Raw genomic sequence first — 22,017 nt, forward strand, 5'->3', positions numbered from 1 at the left:
TACACGAGTCGTATAGGTACAAAGTTAGGTCCTTTTCTGTCAACGAGTGTCAGGTCTTGTTTCCTTGTACCGTATAGCCCCTATACGAGCCGTATATGGTTATATGACTCGTATAGAGGCTATTTGACTTGTATACGGTATAGCCTTTTTTTGAATTACTTTAAATTTACAAAATATTAAAAATAACAACCGAGTTGGCTATAAAATAGAAACACGTAATTCAAAAGTAAATATTTTGCTCCATACTAATCAAACAACTTACGAGCAACATGAGCGTTTTGGGGTAACAGACTACCGGCTTTTTAGATGTCATGTGACCGGTTTTGGTAGGCACCTGTATGGGTTATTTAAGCTTTTAACCTATAGTTGTTATAAAAAATAATTTCATTTGTTGATGTATATGTTTTGATTCATGTTATCTCAGCTTTTCAAATATAGGCATTTTAAAATTGTAGTCGTTCAATGCCTTATAGATACACGACGAAAAAAACTAGAAATGTTCGGTCAAAGTCAGCCGACATGCTGTCTATACAAGTCGTATAGCCCCTATACGACTCGTATAGGTCAGATGTGGTAAGTGAGCTATACGGCTCGTATAGACTGAAAAAAACTATCATCGTGTCCCGTCCGTACAATGTCAATAAATGTGGGTTATACGACTTGTATATCCCTTATACGATTCGTATTGAGTTGTTCATACACCAAGGGGTGATGTTTGAATATAACATCTCATCCACAAAACTAGATGGAAGTAAACATGATAAGTGGACCCAAAGTAATTAATTTTTTCATTTAAATTTTGAAATAATTTCAACCCTTCACTTTAATTATCTTTTTTTTTTGAATTAAATTAAATTTTCTTTTGTTTGTTTTTACCTTCAATTGTAAATTTTTAATAAAAAAACATTATTGTTTGTGTAATGTAAAAAAAATAATTTTTTTGTGTGTTTGCGTGGTTGGTTTATTTTCTGTTTATGTAATTTTAAATTTTTATTTATGTGACTTTTATTATTTTTATTTTAAATCTATTTACTAGAACTTATTTTATTTTTAAATAATATGAAATATAAATAAGGTATCTATAAATATATTTTAGTTTATATAAGTATTCGAGTTTATAGAAATAAAATATAGATGTAGGTGATTATTTGAAATATATGAGTATTTAAAAGTGGATGTGGTGTTGGAGGAAAAATGAGATTTTTTGGTGTTTAAAAGTGAATAAGTGGAAATATGATATTGTAAGGCTCCGTTACCGGTAGCCCTACTTTGGTTTTGGATTTACTCATAAACACACTTCTAAATATCAGAGTTAATTAAAACTTTACGCGGAATGTAAAACTTCAACCATAACATTTTACATAACCTTCAAATCTTGTCTTATAAAACATTCATAGTCATTTAAAACAAAACATAGTCTTTAAAACATCACAACGTTTCTTCGAGATGCCAGTATCTTCGATTCCATGCCATGTGTCTTCAATCACGCGAGCTGCCTCAACCTATTTGCATGCGTGCATACTAAAAGTCAGCTACGCTGAGTGAGTTCTAGTTAATCACATAACTTACTTTACATACACATAGACGTGCTCGTAGGTACGCATTACATACTTAACTTGTCCATCAGTCCTCCATATTCATCCATAACTAACCTTACATTATAAAGAGCATTCGCCCTACATACCTCGGATATTATTAGGGTTCGGTACCCTCCATCCTCGGATATTATTAGGGTCTGGTCACCATTCATCCTCGGATATTATTAGGGTCCGGCAGTACATGCAATATCTGAAGATCGTTCATGTACCGACGAGAAATCATTCATACATTTCACATAATACATATATAACATACACTTATCACTTAGGATAAATGTATTAACTAATCACATCGAGTATGCACACAGCCCCGAAAACATAACAAGGAATGGGGCTAGAAACTCACATGAATGCGGTTACGTTCACCGTTAATAGTTATTCCCTTCTATAGCTGTGCACGACTAACTGTATAACAATTACACGTATCAATTTTTCTATCACTATCTATATCGCGTTTCTAGTTTAATTATAACCCACAACGAACGGGGGTCCGGGGGCAGCGGGGTTCTATGGGCGGCAGCCCCTAGCGGGGTCCAAGGGGCAGAGCCCCTGGCTGGGGTTAAGCTGTCAGGTCAGCTTGGAAAAATTTTATTTTCATTAACTGTCTTAACACATTTTCCATTAGGATTTTAATTCATTTTCTAATTTGTTAACTCATTCTTCATAACGAAATAAGTCTGATTCGCCATCCGATTCGTTACCTTGTATATATGAGCGGACATAACGTAAGCCAACATACATGTTAAGCGAACTTAAGTTAAGCGAACTTATCATTAAGCGAACTTAACATCCGGCGAGCTTAGTGTCCGGCGAACATAGCGTCCGGCGAACTTAGTGTTCAGCGAACATAGTGTCCGGCGAACTTATACGTGAGCGAACTTAAAGTGGCGAACTTGCTCAGCAGCGAACTTATATACCTCACGAACTTATATACGACGCGAACTTATTGGGCGAAGTTAATCAGCAAAAGCTACGGGTTTGATTTTTAACCCAAAAACATCTCTGTTTCAACATGTGCACCCCGGATATGTTCTTAACCAATCCCGTAAACATTCCCATAGTCATTTTCGGATAAGACCCGGCCTGTAAGCGCATAAAGTTTGGATCTTTAAGCTTAAAACATTCAATACTAGGTTTAAGGGTTCATTAAATCGAGCCGCACAGGTTTATGGGTTCATTAGGTTCGTTTTAGCATCAAGTTTACAACTTTACGTTTCGTTTATACCCGATCTATTCTCATTCTAAGTTTCAAGGCCTAACGTTTATAAAAACGTAAACTTTAGGATCAAAACATACCTTTTTCGTGTTCGTTTGGTCGTGGTTAGCTTGTTTATGTACTCTAAATCTTGTATATGGCCTGTATAGCTAAGATCTATCAAAAGCCAACCTTCGCTTGATCTCGTTTTCCCTCTTTCTCTCTCGGCCGCAAGGTAGTGTAGATGTGTATGTGTTTTTGAGTGTGTAGAGATTAAGATGGAAAGAAATGAGGATTGGTTTTTAGGGTGGTTTAAGAGGATATTTATATCCCCCAAGGCCCATGGACCTAAAGCCCATTACCCTTTAATCCATCTTACTTAATCCCAATCCATGATCTTTTCTTTATTTAGTATTAATTAACTATGTGTGATTATTGCATGCTCTATGATTATGCTCTATGTGCTTAAATGTTTATGCTATGTTTGGTGGTTGGTATCTCATCCTCATCTATTCTCATCCAGAAAGACCATACATTTACCCAAGTACGTTGATTTTGTATCAATAGGAACACGACTCTACATCTTTTTAGTTGATAACATTTTCATAAGATTTGTATTGTCACCAACATTCGTGTTGACAAACTCTATTTTTATACATGCTACATGTACAAGTAATTAATATTGTTTAAAATCGAAGATATTTAGTTTTACCTTAGGATGTTTATTCAAAATAACAAAATTATGATGTATTTATTATGACTATTGAATTTGTGTGCTTGTTTAATGTTAATGAAATTAAATATATATTATCGCTTTAATTAGTGTCTTTTGAGTTACTGTCCAATCATTACGTTACGCCCTGACATGTTCCACCGCCTTTGGTCGGGGTGTAACAAAACCTCACTAAAACCCTCATTACCATCCTCCAACTTCCATAACACCTTCAAAAACACACAAAAGCACTCTCATCCTATTCAGAACTTGATCCGAGCTGAAGGAAAGGTTAGAGTTTGCGTTCTAGCTTCCACGTCAAGTAAGAAACACGTCTAGATCCACGTGTTGAATACGGGCTAAAGGAAAACCATACCAAAATGGTTAAAGATTAAGTTTTTGAGGTCGGTTTGCCCTAATATTCGATTCTAAGTCAAATCGGGCCTTATTATGTAAGAAAAATATAAACTTGAACGTAAACAAGATGTTTGGAATGAAAAGGGACAAACGAGTGATGTTTGGACCGTGTTAGAATGAGAAAAATAAAGTTGTTATGGCCCGAAACTCGTTTTATCAGTAAAACAGGCATAACGGGATGTACGGATATGATTAGGAATGGAAATACGTGAAAAATCATGTTTAAATCGAGTTCTGGAGAAACTCGATTCGTTTTCCAAATGAATCGAATTGGAAATGATTCGAATCAAATTGGAAGAACGAATCGAATTAAAAATCGATTCGATTGGTTTGAAAACACGATTTGAATGGTTTGAAATACTCAATTCGATTGGTTTGAAAACTCGATTTAATTGGGTTAAACTTCAGTTTTCTGATGAAGTTTTTAGTAAAGACTTATTAATGAAAATTGGTTTAAACCCCAGCTTGGGCTCTGCCCCTTGGACCCTGCTAGGGGCTGCCGCCCCTAGAATTTCGCTGCAAGGGGCGCTGCCCCCGGAACCCGTTAGCTATGGGTTGCACTAACTTAGATGCATGATATAGTTAGAGGTAGCTAATTGATACTTATAATTATTACACAGCTAGCCATGCGCAACTAAGGAGGGGTATTGTAACATCTGCCCCGATCCGACCCGACCCAGGTACCCGTTTCTCTGACCCGATCTCTTTCTTTTATGATTTAATATTTATTTATACTTATACTTTATTTTTAATAATATATATTTTCCTTCCCGCCTCTTTCTCTCTCTTTCTTTCCGCCGTCCCGTCCCTCTCCTTCTCTCTTTCCGCCTTCTTTTCCCTCTTGTCGCCGTCCCGCCCTTACGCCTTGTTTCCCTCTTTTTCTTCTAACTCTTTGCTTGTCCTTTGTTCCTTCCCGCCTAAGGTTGTCTGCGCAGCTCCACGCGCTAGACCCCTTACAAGGAATCCTGCGTGAAGACCACCTGTTTCAGCGATACGCGAGACGAACTCTTCTCGCAGCGCGCTAAGAATTGTAGTTCTTCTCGCAGCGCGCTAAGAACGGTAGTTCTTCCCGCGACGCGCTAAGGATTGTAGTTCTTCTCGCAGCGCGCTAAGAATCGTAGTTCATCCCTCGACGCGCGAAGAATTATAGTTCTTCCCGCGGCGCGCTAGGAATTTTAGTTCCTCCCGCGGCGCGCTAAGAAATGTGATTCTTCCCGCGGCGCGCTTAGAAATGTAGTTCTTTCCGCGACGCGTTAAGGTTGGTTCTGCCTGCCTTCGCGCTCGCGCTCTCTTGACCTTCTGTGTCTGCCTTCGCGCCTTAGCCTTCTCGCGCTGAACCCTTTGAGTTTTCTTCTGTTGAATCTAGCCGTTTGCTTTTGTGTTGTCTTATCTTTTGTGCTGTTGACCTAATCTGCTTTATGTCTGAAAAGTTACTTTCGGCGCAGCATGCGCACCAACCCCATTGGTTGGCAGAAAAAGTGACTGACAATATCCTTGGAGATCTGCTTTTGCCATGCTTGACCAGTACCTTTATCTGACCCGCCCATGCTTTTTACTGTTCCCTGTCAGCTTTATCTTGCCCCCTGCAGCTGCCATATCTTTTGATATCTTTTGCTTTTGGAATCTTTTGCTTTTTGAGATCCTTTCCCCTTTTCTAGGGATTATGTCTCCTAGGGTTTTCCTATAAATAATAATAATATTTTCATAACACTACACACACAAAACACTTAATCTCTCCTGTTCTCTTGCCCCTTGCTCTCTCTGCCGTCTTCCTCTCTGCCTCCGTCTTCCTCCCTGTTCTGCCCTGCTTTTCCGGTAATATATATATATTATATATAATAATTTACTTATTAATTATGCTAACTTATAATCAAGACTTAAATCAATTCATTAAAACAATAATCTTATTTATAGGTTAACTTGTGCTTGTTTAAAGTTGGTTCTTGCTTTATCTTTCACCGCATCGTTTATCAAGTGAGTAATCTCGTACCTAATCCCTTTTTGCTTTTAATGTTTTGGGATGTTCATGTGTTCATACAAACTTAGAGTCTTAAACTTGTTTATGAACTTTAGTCGCGCTGTATCCCATGTGTTGAGGACGTAGACTTGGCTGTTTATTTGTATGTGTGGATCATTAACCGTCTTGTCGGTCTATTCCGCAGTTTTCATGGTACCATTAGATGAACACGGGAGAACTATCGTTTATGATTTTCTCTTTTGTTTACACATGCACAGTTTGTCTTGTTTGTGAGCTCAATTGTGAGCACTGGCAGTCTTATGAATCTTAGAGTTGGTCCCGATCAGATTACACCCTTGTTGAAAACCAGACATACACATGTTGCGCGCAGATTTATTGATATCTATGTATTGTATTAAACTTGATTTCTCACCAACACGCAAGTGTTTGACGTTTATTTTAACACATGTTCAGGTTTGCAGTAGCTGTTTTGGAGCTTGTGGACACGTAGGAAGTTTTCTTTATTTTGGACCTAGATTAAAATGTATCAAGACAAGTTATTGCTGTTCGATTATTATGATTTATAATATATTGATTTATGATGATTTATGTTATCTATGTTTACCCTGCGCGTGCGTGAATGAATGTATTTATTAAATATTGACACCCAATAGTGTCACGAGTAATGAAACAATATGTGGCGCCCCGATGTATAATCCGCCTTTGGTCGGGGTGTTACAGATTGGTATCAGAGCTCGTTGACTTTAGGATAGGTGGTTAGACGTAACGGCCTAGAATACCTAAGAGTCCCTTCTCGCGCATGAGAGAAATCTCATGTTTGCGCGCTTATTGTTAATTACTCGTTATTTATGAATATGCCCGCGCTTGCGCAGTGTATGATTTTATGTTTTATTCCGCGATATTTCGATTTTTGTTGAATTTCGATTTTTATTGATTTTTCTTACATATTCGTTTGTTGGGTTTGAAAATCCGAAAAGTCATGGTGATACATGAATAGTTGATTTTCAATTCCCATTTACGATTATGTTCTGAGGTTGGAGACTTGAAAAGTCATGGTGATACATGAATTGTCACTCTCCAATACTCATTTTCTTGTATATTTTATACTGAAGATTGAAAAGTCATGGTGATACATGAATCGTCAATCTCCAATACTCGTTTGCTCGTATATTTTAAATTGGGAATTCGGAAAGTCATGGTGATACATGAATTGTCGATTCTTGATTCGAATTTGTTACCTTTATTAAGTCTGCATTTAGGGTCATTTATTTTACTTTAACTTTTGACAGTAACTGACTCCGCGAAACCAAGCTTTATAAGATTAAAACTTTGCGTTAAAACCAAGATATTAACTAAAATTAAAATTTTTATAGAATGCCTCCGCTATCTCGCCGATTTCAGAGAAGAGAAGCCTCGCGCATGCGTAGACAGCAACGTTCCCAGGAAATGGCCGCCGCGATAGCCCAAGCCTTGAGCCAAAACAATACCTCCAGTTATAACATTAAGTCCTTTAACGCGGGTAACCCTCCAAAGTTCACAGGTCTTGAAGGAGCTACCGTGATGCTCCAGTGGCTTGAGAAAATAGAAAACACTTTCCTCCACACCCAATGCCCCTCAGACAGACGAACCCTGTATGCTTCCAGTGTCCTGGAATCCAGAGCGCTTACATGGTGGAATGGAGTAGCTCATGCGCGTGGCGCAGAAGCTGCTTCTAGCATGACATGGGAGGAATTCAAGGAAATTCTGACGCGAGAATTCTGCCCTCCCAACGAAGTTAAGCGCCTGGAGGAAGAATTTTGGAATCTTAAGCAATACAGTGGCGAAGCGCGCGAGTACGCGACGCGCTTCCATGAACTAAGCCTGCTTGTCCCTCACCTTGTTACCCCTTCCCGCCGAGCCATAGAGAAATTCCTTGGGGGTCTCCCCATGGAAATTCAAGATTCTGTATGGGCCAGAAACCCAGTAACCCTCCCTGACGCTATTGAGTTGGCCGCTGTGCTCAGCGACAACCATGTCAGAGCAGGAACCCTGTTCCTGCGGGGATCTGAAAAGACCAAACTCACCAAGACTGTCCCTGAACCAACAGAAACCAAACCAGAACCCTCAAACCGTAACAACCTCAAGCGCAGGCGCAAGGCCTATGCGCTTACCAACCCGCCCATTGTCCAGCAACCCGCATACCAACCTCCAGTTTATGCGCCTAACCCAATGTCAACCTACCCAACTCCCCCTATAGCCCATAACTATGCCTTAACCAATCCAGCACTCCCTGCCCCGCCAACTAAGAAACCTTACACAGGAAACCACCCCTTTTGCCCAACCTGTAGACTCCACCACCCACCTCAAGTCCCTTGTCGACTTTGTACCCGATGTGGCCGCGCTGGTCACCTTGCAGAAAACTGTAGGGTCCCTCCCGCCAACCCAATTGCGCCGACACCACCAGTCTACCCGCAGAACCCACAACCAACCTACCAAAACCCACGACCCAGATGGTGCTTTAACTGCGGTGATCCCAGTCATTTCCGGAACGCGTGCCCGAGACTACAAGTGCAAATCACACAAGCGAATCCGGTGAACCAGATTTCAAACCAAGTAACGCGTGGACGAGCTTTTAACATAACCGCGCACCAAGCGCAAGCGAATAATGACGTAGTTAATGGTACATTTTTGCTTAACGGATTTTATGCTTCTGTACTTTTTGATACTGGCGCCGATCGAAGTTTTATCTCTCGCGCCTTCGAGCAGAAGCTTGCGCGACCGCGCAACGATTTAAAAGAAGATTTTTCAGTTGAATTGGCTAACGGTGAAACTGTTATAATTAACTCTGTGATTAAAGATTGCACGCTTAACCTTAACGAAAACGATTTTCTGATTGACCTCATCCCCATGCCTCTTGGAAGCTTTGATGTTATCATTGGTATGGACTGGCTGTCGAAGAATCGCGCCGAAGTTATTTGCGCCAAGAAATTGATTCGCATACCTCGAGAAAATGGTGATCTTCACATTTACGGCGAAAAACCCTCCCGCGGTCTTAAGCTTATGTCTTGCGCCGAAGCCCAAAGACTCATGCGGAAGAAGTGTATTGCATTCTTAGCCCATGTGGTTAAACCTGCTGAAGAAAAGAAGCTTCGCGATATCCCTGTTGTGCGTGATTTCCCTGAGGTTTTTCCTGATGATCTTCCTGGTATCCCTCCCGCTCGTGAAGTCGAGTTCCGTATTGATCTTGTCCCTGGTGCTTCCCCCGTAGCTAAATCTCCTTATCGTCTTGCACCCGCTGAGATGCAAGAATTGGCAAGCCAACTTCAAGAGTTGACTGCTAAAGGATTCATTCGCCCTAGCTCTTCGCCCTGGGGTGCTCCGGTGTTGTTCGTTAAAAAGAAAGATGGATCGTTTCGCATGTGTATTGATTACCGCGAGTTGAACAAACTCACCATTAAAAACCGGTATCCCTTACCGCGTATTGACGACCTCTTTGATCAACTCCAAGGTGCCTCTTGTTTCTCGAAGATTGATCTCCGCTCTGGCTATCACCAGTTGCGCATCCGCGATGAAGATGTTCCGAAGACAGCTTTTCGAACTCGTTATGGCCATTTTGAATTCTTGGTCATGTCCTTCGGTTTAACCAACGCACCCGCCGTTTTCATGGATCTAATGAATCGGGTGTGTAGGCCTTTCTTGGATAAATTCGTGATCGTGTTTATCGATGACGTTCTGATTTATTCTAAGACCAAGGCCGAGCATGAGCAACATCTCCGATTGGTATTGCAAAAGCTTAGAGCCGAGCAGCTCTTTGCCAAGCTCTCCAAGTGTGAATTTTGATCGGATGAAGTACAGTTTCTTGGCCATGTTGTTAACAAGATGGGTATTCATGTCGACCCATCCAAAATTGAAGCAATCAAGAACTGGATTACGCCATCCTCTCCTTCCGAGATCCGTTCCTTTCTGGGCTTAGCTGGTTATTACCGGCGCTTCATTTCGAACTTCTCGAAGATCGCTTTGCCATTAACAGCTCTAACGCACAAAGGTAAACCGTATATTTGGGGCTCGAAGCAAGAAGAAGCCTTTCTATCGCTCAAGCGATTGTTGTGTGAAGCTCCTGTCCTTGCGCTACCTGAGGGTAATGATGATTTTGTCGTGTACTGCGATGCCTCCAACCAAGGTCTCGGTTGTGTTCTTATGCAACGAGGCAAGGTTATCGCTTACGCATCAAGGCAACTCAAGGTTCATGAAAAGAATTATACAACTCACGACCTCGAACTAGGCGCAGTTGTTTTTGCCTTAAAGATCTGGAGACACTACCTTTATGGTACTAAGTGTATCCTCTACACTGACCATAAAAGCCTTCAGCATATCTTTGATCAAAAGGAACTTAACATGAGGCAACGCCGATGGAACGAACTCATCAGCGATTACGATTGTGAGATCCGGTATCATCCTAGTAAGGCTAATGTGGTAGCCGATGCGCTCAGCCGAAAACCCTGCCAGCTTAACTGTATCTTGCCGCGCACGCAGCTTCACTTCGCGCCGATTCAAAGCAACCTTGAATCGCGTATTCGTGACGCGCAGCGCGCATCCATCAGTAATGGTAACCTTCGCGCCGAGTTAGCGTGTGGCGCGGAAGCGCACTTTGTCCCTAATCTGAGTGGAATTCTCTGCTATCTTAATCGCATCTGGATTCCCTTTGATGAGAATCTTCGCGCTGATATCCTGTGTGAAGCGCACAAATCTCGGTATTCTATTCATCCTGGCGCTGATAAGATGTACAAGGATTTGCGCATTACTTATTGGTGGCCCGGTATGAAGAAGGATATTGCTGTGTTCGTAGCTAGATGCCTGACTTGTTCTAAAGTGAAAGCTGAACACCAACGCCCATCTGGTTTGCTCGAACAACCAGAAATTCCTACGTGGAAATGGGAATGTGTAGCGATGGACTTTATTACCAAGTTACCTTTGACAGCAAGCAAACATGATAGCATTTGGGTAATAGTGGATCGTTTGACTAAGTCTGCTCACTTTCTGCCCATTCGTGAAAACTACCGTGTTGAGCAACTCGCGCAGCTTTATGTCAAGGAAATTGTCTGCCGCCATGGCACTCCTTTGAGCATCATATCCGATCGCGATGGCCGTTTTATATCTCGCTTTTGGAAATCTCTCCAATCTGCGCTAGGAACTCGCTTGGACATGAGTACGGCATATCATCCTCAGACTGACGGTCAGTCTGAGCGAACTATTCAAACTCTTGAGGATATGCTCCGATCTTGTGTTCTTGATTTTGGAGGTAATTGGGATTCACACCTGCCTTTGATCGAGTTCTCTTATAATAACAGCTATCATTCCAGTATCGGTATGGCCCCATTTGAAGCACTTTACGGTCGTAAGTGCCGCTCCCCGATTTGTTGGAGCGAAGTGGGTGAAGCTCAAATCACAGGACCCGAACTTGTTCAAGAGACAACCGATAAAATCGCCAAGATCCGTGATCATCTGCTGACTGCCAGAAGCCGACAGAAGAGTTACGCAGATCGTAGGCGAAAGCCTCTCGAATTTCAAGTTGGTGATCTTGTTCTCCTCAAAGTGTCGCCTTGGAAAGGTGTTGTCCGCTTTGGGAAGAAGGGTAAGCTTGCTCCTCGTTATGTTGGTTCATTCAAGATTCTCGCGCGTGTAGGAAAAGTTGCCTACAGACTTGACCTGCCGCCCGCGCTCAGTAATATGCATCCAACGTTCCATGTATCCAATCTCAAGAAGTGTTTAGCTGACGAGAACCTTCACATTCCACTTGATGAAGTTCAAGTTGATGAAACTATGCATTTCGTGGAGAAGCCTGTTGAGATTATGGATCGCGAGGTTAAGCAAACCAAGCGCAGTCGTATCCCTATCGTGAAAGTTCGCTGGGAGTCCAAGCGCGGAGCCGAGTTTGCATGGGAAAGGGAAGATCAAATGAAGATCAAGTACCCGCACCTGTTCTCTGCGCCACCTACTTCGAGATAAATTTCGGGACGAAATTTCTTAAAGTAGGGGAGACTGTAACATCTGCCCCGATCCGACCCGACCCAGGTACCCGTTTCTCTGACCCGATCTCTTTCTTTTATGATTTAATATTTATTTATACTTATACTTTATTTTTAATAATATATATTTTCCTTCCCGCCTCTTTCTCTCTCTTTCTTTCCGCCGTCCCGTCCCTCTCCTTCTCTCTTTCCGCCTTCTTTTCCCTCTTGTCGCCGTCCCGCCCTTATGCCTTGTTTCCCTCTTTTTCTTCTAACTCTTTGCTTGTCCTTTGTTCCTTCCCGCCTAAGGTTGTCTGCGCAGCTCCACGCGCTAGACCCCTTACAAGGAATCCTGCGTGAAGACCACCTGTTTCAGCGATACGCGAGACGAACTCTTCTCGCAGCGCGCTAAGAATTGTAGTTCTTCTCGCAGCGCGCTAAGAACGGTAGTTCTTCCCGCGACGCGCTAAGGATTGTAGTTCTTCTCGCAGCGCGCTAAGAATCGTAGTTCATCCCTCGACGCGCGAAGAATTATAGTTCTTCCCGCGGCGCGCTAGGAATTTTAGTTCCTCCCGCGGCGCGCTAAGAAATGTGATTCTTCCCGCGGCGCGCTTAGAAATGTAGTTCTTTCCGCGACGCGTTAAGGTTGGTTCTGTCTGCCTTCGCGCTCGCGCTCTCTTGACCTTCTGTGTCTGCCTTCGCGCCTTAGCCTTCTCGCGCTGAACCCTTTGAGTTTTCTTCTGTTGAATCTAGCCGTTTGCTTTTGTGTTGTCTTATCTTTTGTGCTGTTGACCTAATCTGCTTTATGTCTGAAAAGTTACTTTCGGCGCAGCATGCGCACCAACCCCATTGGTTGGCAGAAAAAGTGACTGACAATATCCTTGGAGATCTGCTTTTGCCATGCTTGACCAGTACCTTTATCTGACCCGCCCATGCTTTTTACTGTTCCCTGTCAGCTTTATCTTGCCCCCTGCAGCTGCCATATCTTTTGATATCTTTTGCTTTTGGAATCTTTTGCTTTTTGAGATCCTTTCCCCTTTTCTAGGGATTATGTCTCCTAGGGTTTTCCTATAAATAATAATAATATTTTCATAACACTACACACACAAAACACTTAATCTCTCCTGTTCTCTTGCCCCTTGCTCTCTCTGCCGTCTTCCTCTCTGCCTCCGTCTTCCTCCCTGTTCTGCCCTGCTTTTCCGGTAATATATATATATTATATATAATAATTTACTTATTAATTATGCTAACTTATAATCAAGACTTAAATCAATTCATTAAAACAATAATCTTATTTATAGGTTAACTTGTGCTTGTTTAAAGTTGGTTCTTGCTTTATCTTTCACCGCATCGTTTATCAAGTGAGTAATCTCGTACCTAATCCCTTTTTGCTTTTAATGTTTTGGGATGTTCATGTGTTCATACAAACTTAGAGTCTTAAACTTGTTTATGAACTTTAGTCGCGCTGTATCCCATGTGTTGAGGACGTAGACTTGGCTGTTTATTTGTATGTGTGGATCATTAACCGTCTTGTCGGTCTATTCCGCAGTTTTCATGGTACCATTAGATGAACACGGGAGAACTATCGTTTATGATTTTCTCTTTTGTTTACACATGCACAGTTTGTCTTGTTTGTGAGCTCAATTGTGAGCACTGGCAGTCTTATGAATCTTAGAGTTGGTCCCGATCAGATTACACCCTTGTTGAAAACCAGACATACACATGTTGCGCGCAGATTTATTGATATCTATGTATTGTATTAAACTTGATTTCTCACCAACACGCAAGTGTTTGACGTTTATTTTAACACATGTTCAGGTTTGCAGTAGCTGTTTTGGAGCTTGTGGACACGTAGGAAGTTTTCTTTATTTTGGACCTAGATTAAAATGTATCAAGACAAGTTATTGCTGTTCGATTATTATGATTTATAATATATTGATTTATGATGATTTATGTTATCTATGTTTACCCTGCGCGTGCGTGAATGAATGTATTTATTAAATATTGACACCCAATAGTGTCACGAGTAATGAAACAATATGTGGCGCCCCGATGTATAATCCGCCTTTGGTCGGGGTGTTACAGGTATTACAGTTAAATCTGAGAGGCACAAGACACATATGAGTTTCTAGCCCCATTTTCTTGTTATGTTTTTGGGGTTGTTTGCATACTCGATGTGATTAGTTAATACACTTACCTTAAGTGGTAAGTGTATGATATGTGAATGTTTGATGAATGTTATAAAAATGGTTAAGCTTATGTATGAAAAAATATATAATATATATTAAAGAAACGTATGTATGGTTGTATAGAAAGAAGGGACCAAACCCTAATAGGAGGTGAGATACCAGACCCTACTAATATCTGAGATGGAAAAGGAACGGACCCGACCCTACTAATATCTGAGATATAAGAGACCAGACCCTACTAATATCTGAGATAGAAGGGACCAAACCCTACTTATATATGAGATGGTAAAGATAGTTATGCACGCAGTATGGAAATATTAATGTATGAAAGAATGTATGTATGTAAGAAGGAATGTAAGAATGTATGTATGTACGAAAGGAAGGTAAATAGGTTAAGTATGTAATATATCTTCAGATGCGTATATGTATGTATGTGTATGAAATGTATGTTGCTTGATTAACTAGAATTCACTCAGTGTAGCTGACTTTTAGTTTGCACGCATGTAAATAGGTTAAAGGAGCTGGCTTGATGATGGCACATGGTATGGACTGAATGGCTGGCATCTAAAGAAGGAAGACATGATGCTTTATGTTTATGTTTTAAGTAAAGACAATTTGAATTTTTTAAACAAGAATGTTTTGATTATGTAATATATGGTTGAAGTTTAATGTTTCAGCGAAAATTTTAATTCACTCTGATATTTATAACTGTGTTTATTAGTAAATCCAACGCTAAAATAGGGCACCGGGACGGGGGCCTTACATAGTCTCTAAAAACAACCAACCTTTTATAGATTTACAGCTGACAGAAGACCAAATCAAGAACTATATGTTACTCAAAATCCACAAAATCCTAAAACAAAACAACTCCAGTTTAAAAAGGTATGAGACAATGCCTTTCCCTGATGAAGAGTCCTTATCTGTTATCAATAATTTCCTTATTCTAGACGAGCAGTCATACGGTCAACAAACTGATAGAACATAATTTGAAAAGCTATGTTGATCGATAACCTAATAATAGAAAACAATTTTTCACACAATAATGAAAGTCGTACAACAGAATAAAGGTGGGGTATTTTTGTTTACGGTCACTGTGGGATAGAGAAAACATATTTATGGAAGATGTTACCTTCAACCATACGATCCCAAGGAAATATTGTTTGCAACGTTGCATCAAGAGGAATCGCATCATTATTGTTATCCGAAGGTAGGAAAAACATTTCAGATTTCATATTCCAATTAACCAAAACGAGGATTCATATTGCGTAATGGCACCTCGTTTGGATGAGGCCGAATTATTAGAAAAAACAAAGCTAATAATTTGGAATGAAGCCTCAATGACCCGTAAACATGCATTTCAAGCTCTAGACAAATCTTGCAAAGACATAACCGCTATTTGAAAGAAAGAGTTTTGTTTGGAGGCGTTTTTAAACAGATTCTGCCGATAATAAAGAAAGGGAGCATGCAACAAATAATAAATTCCTCTCTATGTTCTTCGTATATTTGGCATCATTTTCATATTCTTAGATTAACAAGAAACCTAAGGTTAACAATTGGTCAGCCATCAGTTGATATAGAAGAGCCCAAGAAATTTTCTAAATGGCTACTGTACATATAAGGTAAAATCGGTGGACCTAATGAGGGTACGAAAAAATAGAGATACCAGATGATTTACTTATTGAAAAATGTGACGACCCTACCACAAAACTAATTTAGTTTGTCTATCCATACATTGTAAACAACAACCAAAACCCTACATACTTTCAACAAAAGGGACTGCTTGCACCAACAAATGAAGTTATCCATGAGATTAATGATCATCTAATTCTGCTTGAATTCTTTTGTGGCAACCCGCTCGAGTACTTAAGCTCAGTTTATGTAGCTAATTTCGACTACATATATGAAGATGTTGATCCAACTTCATACACTACTAAACTAATTAACGGTCTTAAAATATATGGGTTTCCAAACCACAAGCTTTAACTAAAATTCGTTGTACCATTAATGCTTATAAGAAATATCGATAAAAAGGGCTTATGCAACGGCACTAGGCTTCAGATTTTTTCTTTGGGTACACATGTAATCAAAGTGAAAGTTCTTTTGGGGGATAATATTGGTGAGAGGATCTCTATTCCAAGAATCTCCCTAATACCTTAACAAAACACATAGCATTCATGTTTACAAGACGACAATATCCCTTATTAGCTAGCTTAGCTATGACAATAAACAAAATTCAAGGACAGTCATCAAGTATGGTGGGGTTGTACATAAAGAACGATGTCTTCTCACATAGACAACTATGTGTTGCATTATCAAGAGTTACAAGAAAAAAGGGGTTAAAGGTACAAATTCTAGACAAAAATGGCAAACAAGCTAATAAAACAACAAATGTCGTTTTTAAGGAATTTTTTTTCTTATTTTAAATAAAATTAATTGTTATCACTTACAATACTATGATTTCTGGATTTAGTAGAATTTTATAAATTCATGATGTAAAACAACAAAAGCAACATCAGAACAACAATGACTTATGAATTTAGTAGAATTTTATGAATTCATGATGTATACTAACAAACATAGTATAAAGTAACTGGTCAAACTAGAGGTTGAACAAACTGCATATGCGACATTTGTTGAGGCATAGGTGAATACTGATAATGATACTGAGGAGCAGTATTTGGCGTATTGGAAGTTTAAGCAAAGTGTGTTGTGAAGAGGTTATTGAAGGATTGCTCGTTGTGTGAGGACTTGGCAATGACTGAGTTCTGCATTCGTGTGAAAAATGTCCTAGCCTGCCACACTTGTGACATGTTATTTTCGCTTTATCATCTCTTCCAAATCAGCTGGATCTATGTATTGCAAATCTTCCATGATAAATGAAAGATTATTAGACACATGTGATGGAATTATCTTGAGAAACAAATGCTTGATTATCAGCTGTTGATCCAATGGCAGTTGTTATGTCTATGTGATAGTCATAACTTTGACCAGCAGTTTGGACAAATTGAGTTTCTTGACACAAAAGTGCTAATCCTATGGTATAATCATCAGCTGATTTGCCCATTGTGATTAACTTCTTCTTTTGACACATTTCCCTTTCAATTGTAGGTAACATGCCATGAAGAATAGTCAAACTCAGATCTTGAAAAATTGGTTAAATTCTTAGTATAATAGCATAAGTGTCCTAATTTTCTGGAAGTGATCTCATAATCGGTTGTTGAGAGTAGAGTTTGTAAAGGTAACCACAACCATTGTCAATTCACTTATTAGAGTTGTGAATCATTCATATTGTTGAGTTAAACTCTCTCCTATTAAGTGGCAAAATTCTTGATATTGCTGTCTAAGAATTTCACGAGTATTCTTAAGGACTTGTGGGGTTCCACCATATTGTTCTTTTAGTGCATCCCACAAAGCCTTAGTAGGCTTTTGTTGAATCAATCCATCATAAATTTTATCTGGAATTACCATGGCTAAAATAACATGAGTTTTAGCATCCAATTCAAATCTCTACATATCCTTATCAAAATAATCCTTAGGATCCTTCTTGATCGTTTTGTTTCCATCCAATTGATCAACAGTTTCAGGGGAATGAGGCCCATGAACTACATATCTCCAACAACCAACGTTTTGGCTACACAAATAGTGGAGCATTCTTTGAGCCCATATGTTATATTGACCTTGAACCAACATAGGTGGTTTGGAGATACAACCGGTGTTATGAGGATCTTGTACAAACGACATAAGTCTCAATGCAACTGGCTTCTCAATAATAACAAAGTATGAAACAGATTTTTTATCCTTTTTGAATCCTTAAATGGAATTATCAAATTGAGCTTAGATCTATGATACTAAATTGTTTTTAAAATCAAATTTAGTGATCTTATGCTCTGATAGCAGTTGTTAGGATTGTAGATCTAATTATCTAAGACACTTGAAAAGAATTCACAATCAAGTAAACATTAAACAATTAATCTAATCCTCTGAGCGGATTAGTATCACTTTAATCGAAACCATGATTGAATTACAACTTCAATTATTATATAAATTAACAAGTTAATCAACGGAATTCATTTGAGCTAAACAATAGGTTTCATATGGAAGAAACAATATGTATTAATTATAATCGAATGAGCATAATCTATTGCCCCTCTCAACCTTAGATCATCATTCACACTGAATTTTCTAGTACGAAAGTACACAATTCAGGTGAGTATTGTGATGTGAAAAGTGTTAATGAAGAAGAGACTCTCTTCTTAATTTTATACATGTGCAAAACTAATGATGAGCTAAAGGTAACAGTGACAGTTAACAAAAACAGTTACAAACTACTGATAGTCATATTACAAACAACTGCCTATAGAGAATCATATGCTAACTACTTATCTTTGTTAAAAACTGATGTTTGAACCATAAGTTGTTTGATCTTCAATACTTTGTAGAGCATCTATTGTGTCATTAGTTCTTATGTCAGCAATTTGCTTTGTAAGCAGTTTAGAGAAGTAGTTGTCAAAACTCATATGGAGTATACTGATGTTTGATCCATCAGTTGTGGGTATTTGGTCATCAGTTCTTTGCAAGGTTCAAAAATGTCTTAGTAACAAAGTATTCTCGATTGCAAAAGTGATAAGCGACATTAAGGCCATGTCATTTCTAAGGGCTTGTGTGGGAGGAATGGAGCCACTTAAATTTCGTTAATTTTCCTCCGTAGTTGTTTGTTGGTGTTTCTTGTTTGTTTTTTGGTAGTAGTTTTGTTTCCTTTTTTCATGTACCGTTGGGCCTCTTGCGTCTTGCGGTTGGTTCCTTTTGGTTTTTTATAATGTATGCTTTAATTATTTGTAGTAATTGGAGATATAATCCATTCTAGGTTACTTTGATAACATTTGCATATATTTTTAATTCTTAAATATTGAAGATTAAATGAGTGATCGACCAAATTGATTTCTTGCACTTCGCATGTAATTCTCGCATGAACCATCCAATGTTCCAAATACTATAAATACTATGATGTTTTTTTGTTAAATAAAAGGACTTTTTATAGTGGTGTTTGAAATAATATTTTCTAAAATGGTGATAGTTTAATGAGTTAATAGCCATTTTCGTCCTTCTGGTTTGCTACTTTCGCCACTTCAGTCCAAAATTTGTATTTTTGTCAATTTAGTCCTCATAGTTTTAAATATTAGCCAATTACGTCCTATCCGTCTAACGGCATCCAGCTATGCCGTTAGTTCAAGGGTATTTTTGTCTTTCTCCTTTTTATTTTGAGTTATTGGTCATTTTCGTCCCTGTGGTTTGATACTTTTGCCAATTCAGTCCAAAGTTTGAAATTTTGTCAATTTAAGTCAGTTTTTTTTCTATAACACTAGAGAGCATTATCCAAGCCCAAAACAAGTCTGCATTTACTCTGTCGACAACAGTAATCATACCCCCTCCTCTCGTATTTAGTTTCTAGACGGTTCCTAAACTCTCCCCCATGGTGGAATTCAATGGTAAAGTGGTCAAAACAATTCTGTGAAACCGAATTGTACGGAAAAAACTAAAAATCGTTTCTTTGATGAATGCATAATATTTAGGGTTTAGAGATTAACATATCATAACGAAAATCTGGGTCGTAATCAACTATTATACATTAATCAACAAAACAATTTTTAGTTTTTTCTGTATAATTCGGTTTCAGGGAATTACCTTGACCACTTTACCATTGAATTCCACCATGGAGAAGATTTTAGGAAATGTTTAGAAACTAAATATAAGGGGGGGGGGGTATGATTACTGTTGTCAACAGAGTAAATGCATACCATTATTTGAGGTTGCTCGATAGTTTTGGGCATGAATTATGCTCTTCAGGGTTATAAACAAAAAACATAAAAAATAAAAAAAACTGAATTAAACTGAACATTAAATTGACAAATTTTTAAACTTTGGACTGAATTGGCAAAGATATCAAACCACAGGGACTAAAATGACCATTAACTCAAAATTAAAAGGAGAAAGACAAAAATACCCTTAAACTAACAGCATAGCTGGATGCCGTTAGACGAATAGGACGTAATTGGCTAATATTTAAAACTATGAGGACTAAATTGACAAAATTAAAAATTTTGGACTGAAGTGGCGAAAGTAGTAAACCACAGGGACGAAAATGGCCATTAACTCTAGTTTAATTATTAAAGTATTTTCTTATAAATAAAACCCGAAAATATTTTTTTATTAATACTCTTATGATATAAAAAGGATAATCATTGATCATTAATGCATTATCATATTTATTAATAGAAAGTTGAATATTTAAGATATAACTTTTGAGCGCTATTAATATTCAAAGTTAATGCAAAGGTAATATTCAATCATTAATGCGAAGTTAATATTCAATCATAATTAATATAAAATTCATAAACATTTATATGAGAATTTTGAAGATATGATTTTGGGACACCAATATCCTATGCCTCTCTCTCTCTATATATGTTATGCCAAGTTAAGATATCTTGGTGAAAAGAAGTCTTACCTATTTGCTACTTGTTTTGTAATATTTTAAAACATGGCAAAAACATCCATGAAGATGGTGATCTTGATCACTTTGTATCTATCAGTCTTTGGTAATACTAGTCTCTATATATCCCTACTTAATTTTTTATGTTTTTCAACTTGCTAAGGAAATATGATTTGCAGGTTGGCAATTCGGTTGTGGTTTGATTGACAAAGGATTGGCAACGAACCAACACGCTTATTCTAACAACGACGGGGAACACCCAATGAACAAAATTTCAAACCTTATATCTTGTGATGACCATTTTCGAAGGTGTCCCGGTAGTTGTCGAAACAGTGCGATGAAATGTTGTCATGGAGTTTGCCTGTGTGATTGTGATGAGTTTTGCAATTGTCCCAATGTTGACCTTGTGAAACTTAACTATTTTAAGCACAATTCCGTACTAATGTAATCGGTGGTTATGCAAAAAAAAGATCATATTAATAAAGTAAATTTATTTTAGTCCAAAAACTCCAATATATATATATGTGTGTGTTATATGTTAAAAAATACAAGCTTTGTCATGTAGCGAATAACTACGTGAAACGAACACTAACGACGTCCCGGTAAAGTTAAAAGTCCAAGATTTAACCAAACTAGGTAATACCTCCGGCGCATTGCGCCGGGCTGAAGGTGTAATCTAGTAAAAAAATAAATTTGTCAATGCCCCAAATACTATAAATTAACATATTAAAAAAACAAAAATCATGCGTTGCGTTGGCGAACCAAAAATATTCCGTTGGTCTACGACTATGGCACCACCGAAAGTAAACCAAAATATAAATTCATTAACAAAACCCGTGCGAAACAAAAAAAAACCCACGCGTTGCGGCCTCAACTCGATGCAAACGTGGTCGGTAGCATTGATACCGAACCTAAATATTAAATATAAATTAGTAAGCCCAAAAAACATATTAAAACTAAGCATGAAAAAATAACAAAAATATATTGATTATTAGATATTAAGTTTTATTACATTAAAACATTGACATAAACTTGAAAGTGTACAAAAATAAAGGTCCCGCCTATACCAATCAATGCAAATATAAAAAAAAATTACAATAAGAAAAGAAAAAAAAATGAAGATGGAATTTCCAGGATTTGAACCTGGGTGCTATCTGTCTTAACAAACACAAATAGCCAACAGACCAACACAACACAATTGTATCTTGCTCAATAAAAATATACTAAAGTAGGAAACAGTGAGTAGCTTACAAACTTTGTGGCACCAAGATTTGCTTTTTATCTATATATATAATTAATAGAATGACTTAAAATACTATTATTGGTGAAAATAATAATATTATGTGTAACATCACGAAAATAACGAGTCAAAAATACCAAGTTTAAAAAGATAAAAGACCAAAAATGTCAAAGTTTCAAACTTAAAAATTTAAAAATGAAAAATGTCTCCGGGC

The sequence above is a fragment of the Bidens hawaiensis genome, unplaced genomic scaffold, assembly GCF_021521415.1.
Source record: "Bidens hawaiensis isolate Kalapana, Puna unplaced genomic scaffold, B.hawaiensis_p1.1 tig00011762_1, whole genome shotgun sequence".
Lineage (NCBI taxonomy): Eukaryota > Viridiplantae > Streptophyta > Magnoliopsida > Asterales > Asteraceae > Bidens > Bidens hawaiensis.